At 40.3% G+C, this 11698-nt stretch overlaps 1 protein-coding gene across 1 annotated transcript in view; it reads right to left on the bottom strand.

Annotated features, from left to right (window-relative positions):
- The window catches only part of RB1CC1 (RB1 inducible coiled-coil 1), a 73465-nt gene extending 62221 nt beyond the window's left edge, over window positions 1-11244 (bottom strand). Inside the window, exon 1 of the mRNA XM_057397779.1 lies at window positions 11164-11244. The gene's annotated coding sequence lies outside the window, so the exon portion shown is untranslated. The remainder of the gene's footprint in view (window positions 1-11163) is intronic.
- Between the last annotated feature and the right edge of the window lie 454 nt (window positions 11245-11698).

Raw genomic sequence — 11698 nt, forward strand, 5'->3', positions numbered from 1 at the left:
TGGTGCCCAATAAAGGCAGTCTGCAGCCCTGCCTCCAGCAGGACGATGTGAAGGGCCTCTCTCCAACTGCCTGTTTACACAACACATTGAAGAAACTGCATTTTGAGAGCTCTCCTTAGTCCTGCATTTCCAGACAACATCTGCTGAGTCTGACCAACAAAGTCCATGATTAGTTAAAGGGGAAGACACACAAAAACCAGTCACAGTTCTCTAAGTCTCTTTTTTTTTTTTTGAATATCAGCTTACAGCAGACTACTACAAGCGAGGTCAGGTACGTATCACAAATCAGCCTTTAAGTTTGGTCCCAATATTCAAGAATATTATGATTCAGCAGTAACAGAAGTTTTTAACACAACTTGGAGTGAAACTCAGGTACGATCAAGCTTCAACAGAATATATATCCATAAACACATATATTTCCTTCTTCTGTTCGTATTACCTCAACAGGCCACTTAAAAGAATTTCAGGCTTTTCCAGCATTACATTGTTACATATCATTACAAGTTTCAAGCTTTTTAGAGTTACATTGCTGAAATGATTTGAATTCATTTTAGAGGGCAAACAATTACAAGACAACTACTGAAGACAGAGCTGCTAACTATGTAATCAGACAAACTGTAACAAAATGACTATTCCATACAGGTTATTTGTTTGAACTGTGTAACCTGCTGTATTAGATCTGTGCTATCATATAAACAAGATCCTTTTAATTATGGGATGGTAGTTTGTAGGATCTACAACCCCATAAAAAAAAAAAAAGCTAAAAATTTGAAAAGGAAATTTCTGTAGCAGCTGCCAGAAAAAAAAAAGACAGAAGGTATGAAAATAAGGAAAAGAATGAGGTGACAAAAAAGAAAGTAAGAATAGTACTAAGTAGAAAAGCTTCCAGAATTAATTCTTCTTACGTTAGCTAACAAAACACCAAAACCATCCATGAATACATCATGCTGGTTATAACATTTATTTCACTGCTCTACATCGTGTTTACATTGCAATGCCATAGCTTCACTCTATGAAAGTACTGCAAGCTCTTCCTATCCAATATAAACTCAACAACCAAGTACTTTTGAAGACTGTTTATCAATAGTTTCAACACACATTTCGAAGTTTTGAAATGTATGTTATTTAGTTCAGAACATGCTCATTGTTACATCTAAAAAAAAGAAATGTCTGTTTACAAACCACACCTTTTCGCATTTACAGTAGGGTGTCATGGGTTTCACAGCTCTCCAGTAATAATCCTATGCCTACATTTATCATTTCTGCCCTTAAGAGCAGAATCCCTGCTTCATTATTCAATTCTGACTGTTCTGTTGTTTCGCGGTACGATTCTTTCCAACTACACAAACACTGAAACTGAAAATGCCATATTCAGTGCAGGACACAGAGAGAAATCAGCATTTGTGCTGTCTGGGTTTAAAGGGGCATTACCAACTTCACTTTAAAGTCATTAAGTTTCCTCTATGATATCTCTATTTACATTCATGCATGTTTTTGATATGTCATTTTCCATGCCTCCTTTATAAACTAGATTACAAGCTAAACTTAAGCAAATGAATATATTAATACATTTTTCTTTAACTCCCTGGAATTTACACTTAACTATGCCAAAGTCACGGCTTTCCTTTAAACCCAGTGGTTTAAAATTCCACCTTCTACAACAGCAACACACCAGCAGTTTAAGGTTTCTTGCTTTTTGTGCCTGGGGAAGTACTTCTTCACATCTGTAAGAGCCATACTTATCAATGCTTCATCTCCCAGGTCACAGAGGCCCAAGGGGCCCAAACTCCTTACCCCCCATATATATCTCTAGATTCGAATGGGCTCAAGTGACAGCAGACGGACAGAACTAGCTTAACTACCTAAGCAAGGCAAGACTATCACTGTTCACTCAAAGACTGCAGCTGTTCACATCGAGCTATGTGAATGTAATAACTGCCAATGTGCATCATCTATATACTGCTAACAAAGGAAGTTTACTGCAGGCCAGTTGAGGCTATAGTGCAGGTAATAGTGCCTCCAGTACAACTCGTGTCACCCCTGATTACAAAGGTTAGGTATCTCACAGGACATCACCACAGAATTCCTGCCTGACAAAAGGGCAATTCATCTGAAACAAAGGCTGACTAGTCCATCATGTGTTTAAAAGACTCAAATGCTACTGCTCATTCACCGAGTATCTGATCTGGAGAACATATCCCCTCAAGGAGGTTATACCTTTATTACCTCTGGAGATGGAGAGCCAACTTTGGGGCACATTAACATTTATTAAGCTGTGCTTCATTTCCATAAAGCAAATCTTAAGCTTTGCCTTTGAGATGCTGCAATTCCTGTGGTATCACCCTTCTCTCCTGCCTTTTTAAATCAGGATTTCCTGTTTCACTTCAATTTAGACAAACCTACAAGACTAATGCATAATGTTCCTTCCAATTCATTTTGTTTCCTTCTGCAAACCTGCCTTCTACCTTTAGTCGCTTTATTTTCCAGGTGCCCTTCTTAAAATGTTCTCTTGCTCAAACTTGCATACCTCATCTCATAAGCAAAGGATTTTACAGCACATAAAACCTAATATCAAAGGAAAATTAACATAGGGACTGAAGCTGAATTTAAGGAAATAAATACCTTCCTTCATGTTACTTGTAAGATCATGTCTAAAAGCAGATTTCAAGAAGCTTTCTTCAATACTGCAACCTATGCCTCTAACCAGAAATATCTTAATTTTGCAAAAGACAAATACCACCAGAAGAACAAACAAAATGACCTCATTATGAGGGCAAACACTCTTTACTAATGTATTTTAGCAAGAGAAATGGCTTAGTTTCTAAAACACAATGCAAATGCATACCTTTATCTGGACAACCAAGTGTTGAAAGAAAACATGCTTTAAAAGGCACATAAAAAATTTAGAACTTAAAAAAAAAACAAACAAACAAAAAAACACAAAGACCCCAAAACAACCCTCCCCAAACAAACAGAAACAAAAAAAAATACAAACCAAACAAATCCACACACACCTAAATTACGTGATGAACAAACAGTACCACTCCTCCGGACCTAGTTGCTGAGAATAATTTCATCCCCTGCTCCTCCAAAACAAATTTAACCCAAAGACCACATCTAATCACTAAGAGACACGTTACTCCAGGTGGAGATTCTATCTCCCATTACCACTTTGTATCAGACTCTAAACCTCATGCTCAAGCCACACTATAATCTTAAAGAAAGGCTATCAATCCCTGACATCTGTAAGGTGCCATCTGCAGCTCTATTTATACGTGTTGTGATGTGCATCAGGCACAGAGGCGGTTACTTAATGACACCATCTCCAACAGTCAGGGTGTTGTTAACAGCTCTCAAACTCAGCTGCTGGTCAGTAAAGCAAGTCTTTTCCACTCAACACAACAGCCAAGCTGCAATTCTGCAGAGCAACCAGAAAACATGCTTAAGCCCCTACATCCCAATTCAATAAAGAGGAATTTCTAAACTCAGTAACTCAGTATACAGTAATTCATAGTTTAAGAGGCTTCCCCCCCCGCCTCCCCTGGAGATGAATCATTTTACACAATACCAACCTAATACTTAAAGAGTTACTCCTACAGAGTTGCTTCTACAACTCTGAATTACATGGGAGCTCCTCATTTAGCAAAGTAGGCGCAGCAATACGTTCACAGATCCTCAATAACGTAACTGGTGGAACAGCTGGAGATCAAAAGCAACTGCATCTGGGCAGGTAAGAAAACGTTGTGAATTAAGGAACAGCTTTGAAACTGGTGTGGCCCAAAACAATGCAGCTTCTTAAAATTTCAGACACAGCTCATATCATGAAAAGCAGTAGTTGCAAACATGTTTACAAGACAACAAGCACATTATTAGTCATTGTGTCACGATTCCATATGTACATAATTAAAAAACTCCAGATCTGAGGGTTAACACCTATTTACGCTGCTGTTTTCACTGATACAAGGACCTGCCAAAACATACTTCATATAATGGATAAGACAAAAGTTTCCTCTCCTCCAACAGTCAAAAAAGAAGAAAGAAAACCAACCAAAAAACCACAAACTACCAAACAAAAAAGTTTAGCATTTTTCAAACCCCCACATCTCTAGCCCAACAGAAACTAAAATTTCTGTGCCTCACTTAACAGGTATAAGTCAGAAAACAAACTGAGTTTCTGACATTCTTAGTGATAGGAAACAGCCCACAGCCTTTAGAAGTACCCTTTCTTTGGTTTTAATTGATTGAAACAGTCTTTCTGAGACTTGGGTTTTGTTAACTGAAAGTTTTGTCAGATTTTCTTTTTTTTTTCCACTAAATGTATTTTGGCATTTCAGAAGCATTTGTAGACTACAAGTGTTTGCAAAGAATGCTCTTGGTTATATGGAGCTTTGGGTGGTATTACTCAAGTTACTGACTGACTCTATACTGGTGGGAAGGTTCTCCCTGTAGACATACGCTCTTTAAAAATAATCAGCATGTAAAATCTTACGGTTTGCAAACAATTCTGCAAGAAACAGCCAACAAAAACTCCTTTTTTTCTTACATCAAACTCAGACAAGTCAGCACCAACACTTCTTTAACTAATTCTCTGGTTAACAAAAAAAAATAAAAATCACATAAACAGTGGTTATAGTAAGAAAACCAAACTTATGAATCCCTTTCCTCAGCCAGTTCTTCTGCTCCTCTCCCTGCATCAACTCTCAGTGGTGCAACTTTCCATGCTGCTATGGAATAAATTGGCCTACTTTAACAAGTTAGAAACAGCACATTTCCCCATTTTACTGCTAGCTGAATGTAGCTCCATAAGCCAGTTCAATACAGGGCTCCACAAACTATCAGTCCACAACTAAGGCTGGAAAGAGGCTGATGAATACAGAAGGGTACCAAACATCAGCGCCATCATCCAAGATGATGAATGAAAATTTCCAGAAGGCATCGTTCAGGTTGCTAACTGCCCATGCCATCACCAGTTACTAACAGATCATCTTAAAGAGCAGACTAAGCTAACTCAAAAACGGGCAATTACTACAGATGCAACTGAGGGCAGTTTCTCAAAATACAGTTCATGCAGCAATTTCTCCAGCTCTCTCCTCTCCAGATACACAGGGTGGTAGCTCTTTCATGTGGTAACTCAGCCAGACCTACTTTAAAGGATGAAAACACAGAAAGACAGATTAAATGGCTTGTATTTCACAGAAATGAAAACACTACAAATACAAAAGAAAGTTAAAGACTGAACACTGAAATGCAAGAAAAGTAAATTTCCTTGTGATTTAGTCTGCTTGCCTACATAAAAGTCATAGGTTCTTCCTTAGTTAATTTTATTTATAAGCAATCATATTTCACAGTAAGAATAAAGTTTTCCAGTAACACGAAAATCCACCACCATCTTGGTAAACTCTTCAAATGACTAGCAACATCCAAACTTATTTCAATTTTTTCTTATTCATATGGATGATTATGCACTTGAACTTTCATGATCTAAAGAAAGAATTTCTCTGATTTCTCAATTTTAGGTTTCTTATAATTCATGTCACCTATGAGCCTCCTCTTATTTGTCAACTTTTTTTTTAGTGGCATCTTAGACAATTAAAGGACAATCAGTGACAGGCACAGTCAACGTAAGCTCCACCCCTCCCTATGAGTACACATTCAAAACTCATGTCTAGATTTCTGGCAAATCAGCTTACTGTTCTATCTGCATTTAATATTGTTACAAATCACCCTCAGATCTCTATCTCAATCTGAAAGATGGTAACAGCAATGTATTGAGAAATGAGCTTTAAGATGGGTTTGAAGAATATTAAACTTATGTTATCTGAAGAAAGTGTTTAGTAATCATCAACTACCCTCCTTTACCCTTCTGGGATAAGTCTCTGGTACTTTAAAAGAGCTAACAAAATGCACTAAGAAATCCTGTTATGGAACACTACCTATTTAAGAACTATCATCTTAAGAACTACATAACCTCACCAAAAAAAAAAAAACCAAAAAAAATAACCCAAAAAACCACAACCACTGAGATACTACAAGTGCACCCCTACAACCACTGAGATACTACAAGTGAACCCCAGTTATGCTGTTCACAGTCATAACATGCACATGAAATTGCTATTATATTACATTTAGTTTTTTAAATTTATAGATACTTTATCTCGGAGTCCTTCATATAACATCAGCAAAGGAAAGTTTACACATTACACCCCCTCTTTTCGTTCAGACAGAACTGAGAATTCTGAGTCATATTTTCATTTTTTGTTTAAAGACCTATTCACTGGGTTTGATCAAGTCTCTCAATCAGTAGACAACACAAGTATCTGTAAAGAATATTTTTAACCACAGTAGACAAATAAGTAACCTTGAATTTATTAGCAGCATACTTGCACTATAGCATAAGCATAATGTATTAGAAGAGAGCTGCTACTCTGGTTACACAATAGTTCTTATATAAGAATCTGCCTCTGAATTTAAGAAAAATACACACTCTGGAGGATGGAAGGAAAACTAGAAGTAAAAGCACCATTTTGTCAGTATGAACTGTCTATCCTAGGCACAACTACGTAAGTAAGGGTCAAATATCCCTACTTCTGACATACAAGCACAGCTACTTGGCATCAACAAACCCAAAATAACATTTGAGACAAACCACTGACATTTAGAGTCCCTGCAATACCAAGAAACCACTACAATTCAAAGTATAAAGAGTAAAAATTGCTGCAGCCATATCTACAACATACATAATACACAAAAGAGCATATTTTACAGAATTTAGAATTAATATAGGTAAGTCAGGTACAAAAGAGAACCTAAACACTAAATCAAAATAAAATTTGGGAGCAGCTACCTCAAATGTTCAGAAACCAGATCTCAGCAAAGTGCCATTTATATTTTAGCTTTATAGAGAGTGGTCCAATTTTTTAATCCATGATAGAAGTAAACTTTCCCTTTTCTTAATTCTTCAATGAAGCTTTCTAAAATACACATTCTTTTCAATCTGTTCAAACATACTGGCCTTTCAAACACATCTTCAAGAATAACGGAGATTGACGTACTGTGCTTCTATCTATACAGACGCTAGTTTCACCTAATCCCTCCAAATAACAGCAACTGAAATACTGAAGATGCTATTCCACCACAACTTTCCTATTCTCTTAAACAAACCAAAAATACTGTTTCAAAAGTAAGTCTTAGTAGGTAAGAAAACATGAGCTACTATCTCATAACAAGAAAATACAAGCATGTTCTGAAGTCAGGGACCCATTAGAACATTCCTTTCGCAGAGCTGCTTTCGAATATTCACGTATCAGTCTTCTTATTGGACCTATGGCATTACACAGCAAAACTGATACACGACATTTGGAACCAAACCAGTCAACAAAACACTTTCACATTTTACTGTCTATCAACAGGTAATCAATCCAGTCAGAGAGAAATTCATATAACACTTAAATAATTTTAAGGTGATTTTCCAGATACTCAAACTACTAATGATTTATATATAGAACATTGTAATCATTTCACCTTGATGTGATAAAGGCCCAGCTGCAAAACCTGTTCACAGAAGACCCTGTCAACATCTTGGACGCACATAAAAAGCTACATTCAGCTGTTGTTTGAACTGGCAGCTTGATCTCAGAACCCTACTAGAACCATGGACTGCAACCTGAACAACAAAAGAAAAATACACACCCGGAGATGGACAGAAGACAAGCCAGAACCACCCAGACATCCAGGTGGTTCTCTTCAGCAGCCCTATCTCCATGAGCCCTATCTCCATCTCTGAAAATTTTGTATCAATAAATGTGTTTTGTATTTCCATCACGAAATGACAACAATTGAGATATAGATATTATTTATTAGTAACAAGTTAGTTATACTCAAATCCCATTAGAAAATGCATTGCCAAAGTATACCCACTCCCAACCCTGCTTACAAATGGGGATAGAAAGGCTATGATGTCTTCCAACTTCTCTATCAGATGAACTCTAAATTAAAAGTGGATTTACGATATGAATTAACTCATAAATAGACAAGTGACTTCTGCAATAACCACAGAACACTAATAGCTCACAAAAATCATTGTTAGCAATTTCTCTATCATCATTAATCATGCTGTAGGCTTTTACAACAAAGAATTCATGTAACTTGTACACTGAAGTCATGGTTCTGATTTATCAGCTACAAAATAGACACTTTGTAATTCCAGCAATTAGATTAGCAATTTACATATTAGTGGGACTTTTTCTGCCTGCTTGGTGTCTGTGCATTCTATCAGGTCCTGCAGTATAATACAGTATTAATATGTAAGTTGGCATCTTGTGATGAAGATGTTTGCTACTCAATAACACCAATTATCAACTTCACATTAGAATGTTATTAGTAGGATATTAAAAATTTCTCACACCCCTTTGCTGGCCCCCTCCCCAAACTCTTCCTATAATGTCATTGAACTGTGGACCAAAATTAGGAGCACAACTTTCTTGAGCAATATGCAGGAGGAGACACATGACTGCTTGAACACTGTCCAAATGACTGTGAAGCTGTGTAGCTCTGGTGACAGACGGGTAAGCATGCTGTAGTTTTTGAGTTGCTTCACTTCACAGCAAGTGAACAAACCCAACCTGCACAAGAAACGTCTCAATAACCTCACATCACTCTGAGCCTGTCTTCCACAGAAACTAAATGCTAGCTTAAAACTAAACAAAGCCTTAAGATGACACTGACAATAACCTAACCAACAGGATAACATATAGAAAAATTATTTCAAGCAATTCCACTGTAACTGCCACTCTCTTATCACAAGGAACATACCAACATGTGCTCCTCCTATCCCCCCCACATACACTCACCCCTTACTTAACCAGAACAACTGAAATTCTAAGAAATGTACTGACAATTTACAAATTACATTTTTCACCTTAATTTTTGCAAGACCATGTAGCTATGTTGTTCAAACAACATGCAGGGACGATGTTTTAGACACACGCCGCAAAAGTCCTCACAAAAGACCTTCTCCAGTCAGAGTGCAAGTCTTCTGCACACACTTCTAATTGTAAATATGGTAACATGACATGCGGAGATAGCCAACCCCTTGAATATGATCTCAAAAGACTAATAACCCAAATCTGTGCGAAGAACAAGGCTAGATCAACACAACAGAGCATAATATAGATTTTTTTTTCGTTTTTTAATCTACAAAACATTCAACTACTTGTACAAAGCATACAACAATGTATTTCCAGAGTGCAATTAGGTCTCTCTTACACTAATCCGTTATCCCAAAAGATCCCTTTAGTATTTCCAGTTCTATAGCTGGCACAGCTGAAGTCCCTTTCCTCACATTCTTCAGCAAGTTGTTCCCTTTACCACTCCCAACATAACAAAATAGAACCATTTTGAGTTCCAGACAGCATTTAGAGTAACTACAAGATATCCTCTGCACTCTTTCATCTAAACTAAATTATGTTTAAACATATAATTTCTTTCCTGTTAATATTTGCTTCTTAGCACTAAAGTTTATGTTAGAACATTAGATAACAGTAAAGTTCTTCCTTCATGTGCTTTATCATCTAAGAACTTCTAAAGGTACTACATATTGAACATTCTTAAAAATCCACAACTTAAATATACCATATTAGCACACAAGTTTTTTTTACTGTTATGAATCATACAATGTTCAGGACTGGAATCACCTTAAGATCATCTAGCTCCAGCCCTCCCGCCACGGACAAGGATGTTTCATGCTAACGCAGGTTGCTCAAAGCCTCATTCAACCTGGCCCTGAACACTTCCAGGGCCAGGGCATCCACAGCTTCCTTGGGCACCCTGTTTCTGTGCCTAACTAACCTCACAGTAAATAATTTCTTTCTCATATCTAACCTAAACTTCCCCTGTTTAAGTTTAAACCCATTACCTCTTGTTCTATCACTACAGTCCCTGATGAAGGGTTCCGCTCCACCATTCTTGTAGGCCCCCTTCAGATAATGGAAGGCTGGAGTACTATATAAATCAAGTATTTAAAGTGCCTAGTATTCCTCACAGTGCTTCCAAGCAGTATGAATCTGAACTGTAAGAAGCATATTTTTCCATTTTCATTCTCCCTACAGCACCACTGAGGTATCTTTTGCCAAGCAGCCAAACAAACACCTTCAGAAGTGTAATTCCTTCCATAAATTACGGAATGAACTATTGCATGAACTATTTCTAATGCACATTTATGTGAGTGGCAAAAAAAAAAAAAAAATAAAAATCCTCAAGCTTCTCATTCTCTCCCATAAACAAAGATGACAGCTTTAAATATGAAGGGTGGGGAATGGTTCATGGCCAGAACACACTGCTTTATTACCTCAGACAAAAAACAAATGACACAATAATAAAAAGCTATGACTGTAAGAAGACTAAACTAACATTTCTGGGTTGGTTCTGAGTGTGGCAGGTTGAGGCGATCACTTTTTTTACCTCTAGATGAAGTTAAGTAAGAAACATAAGTTCTGAAAAATATCTGTTCATTAATTTTTCCCAGCATTCATATCAGCATTCCTACCCCGGGGTCACTGTCGGCCAGAACTTTGGAGGGGCTGGGGAAGGGAGCCCTGATCAACAAAACAGCCTTTTAAATCCACTAGAAAGCAAGGACGAGACACCGACGGGAAAACTCCACACACGACATATGCTTCCTCGGGAGCAGGAACAAGTAAAAAACCAAGGGAAAAGCAGAACAACGTTTGTAAACACAACGCTTCTGCACGGCGCCCGTCTGACCGCTACCGACGGCGAGCACGGAGGCGCTGCCAGGCTGAGTCATTCCTTGTAGTAACTTCACAGCGAATCCCTCGCCCTACCACCGGAACCCTGGGCAGGGACGGAGCACCCCGGCCTTCACCAGGCACCGCCGGCTGCGCGGGGGTCACCCCGCCACCCCGGGACCAGAGCCAGCAGCGGGATCCCCTTCCTCCCCCCTCACACATCCCCCCATACGCCTCCCAACTCTTCCTCGCCCGCCCCACGGGTGCAGCCCAACGTTCAGAGCCGCGACCACCGCCCCTTCCCAAGGCCACCCTCCCGGTAGCGGAACCCCTCCGGCAGGGCCCCCTGTGGTTGGGAGGGACAGAGACCACGAGCAGGACAGCGGGGGGAGCCCGCCCCTCCCCCGGCGGCACTCACCCCCGGGTCCCGCGACAGCGCCGTGCATCCAGCCTCGGCGGCGCGCCCCCGGTCCCTACCCACCCCCCCACCCCTCCGCGCGGCCAGGCCCGGCGGCTTCGCGGTGGCACGCACCACCTCAGCGGTCACCGCGCCCTGGCTCGGCGAGGCGGCGGGCGGGCAGGGCAGGGCAGGGCAGGCGGCGCGGGACCGGAGGGGCGGGCTGGGGAGCGCGAGGCCGCGGAACGTTGGCGCGGCCGCCACCGCCACCGATGTTTGTTATTGTCGTCAGCCGCTTCCGGCGCGGGTGCATGCCGGGAGAGGGCGGCCCGGAGGAGGAACCGCGGGGCGGAAGCGGCGCTCGGGCCCGGGGGAGGCGGAAGTTGCGCCCTCGCGCTTACCCGAGGAGACCCTGGGGACCATTGAAGTGCGTTCGTGACAGGCGGCCGCTAACCGGTATAGGTCGTGATGGGGTCTGGCACCAGGCGTCCGCGGCTCGGGGCTATGGCCGCAAGGCCTTACCCTAACCCGGGTGAGGAGGCGAGCAGCAGCCCTC

The sequence above is a fragment of the Pezoporus wallicus genome, unplaced genomic scaffold (genome assembly GCF_028554395.1).
Source record: "Pezoporus wallicus isolate ANWC-B61680 ecotype Strahan unplaced genomic scaffold, APGP_CSIRO_Pwel_v1 contig_227, whole genome shotgun sequence".
Taxonomy (NCBI): Eukaryota; Metazoa; Chordata; class Aves; order Psittaciformes; family Psittacidae; genus Pezoporus; species Pezoporus wallicus.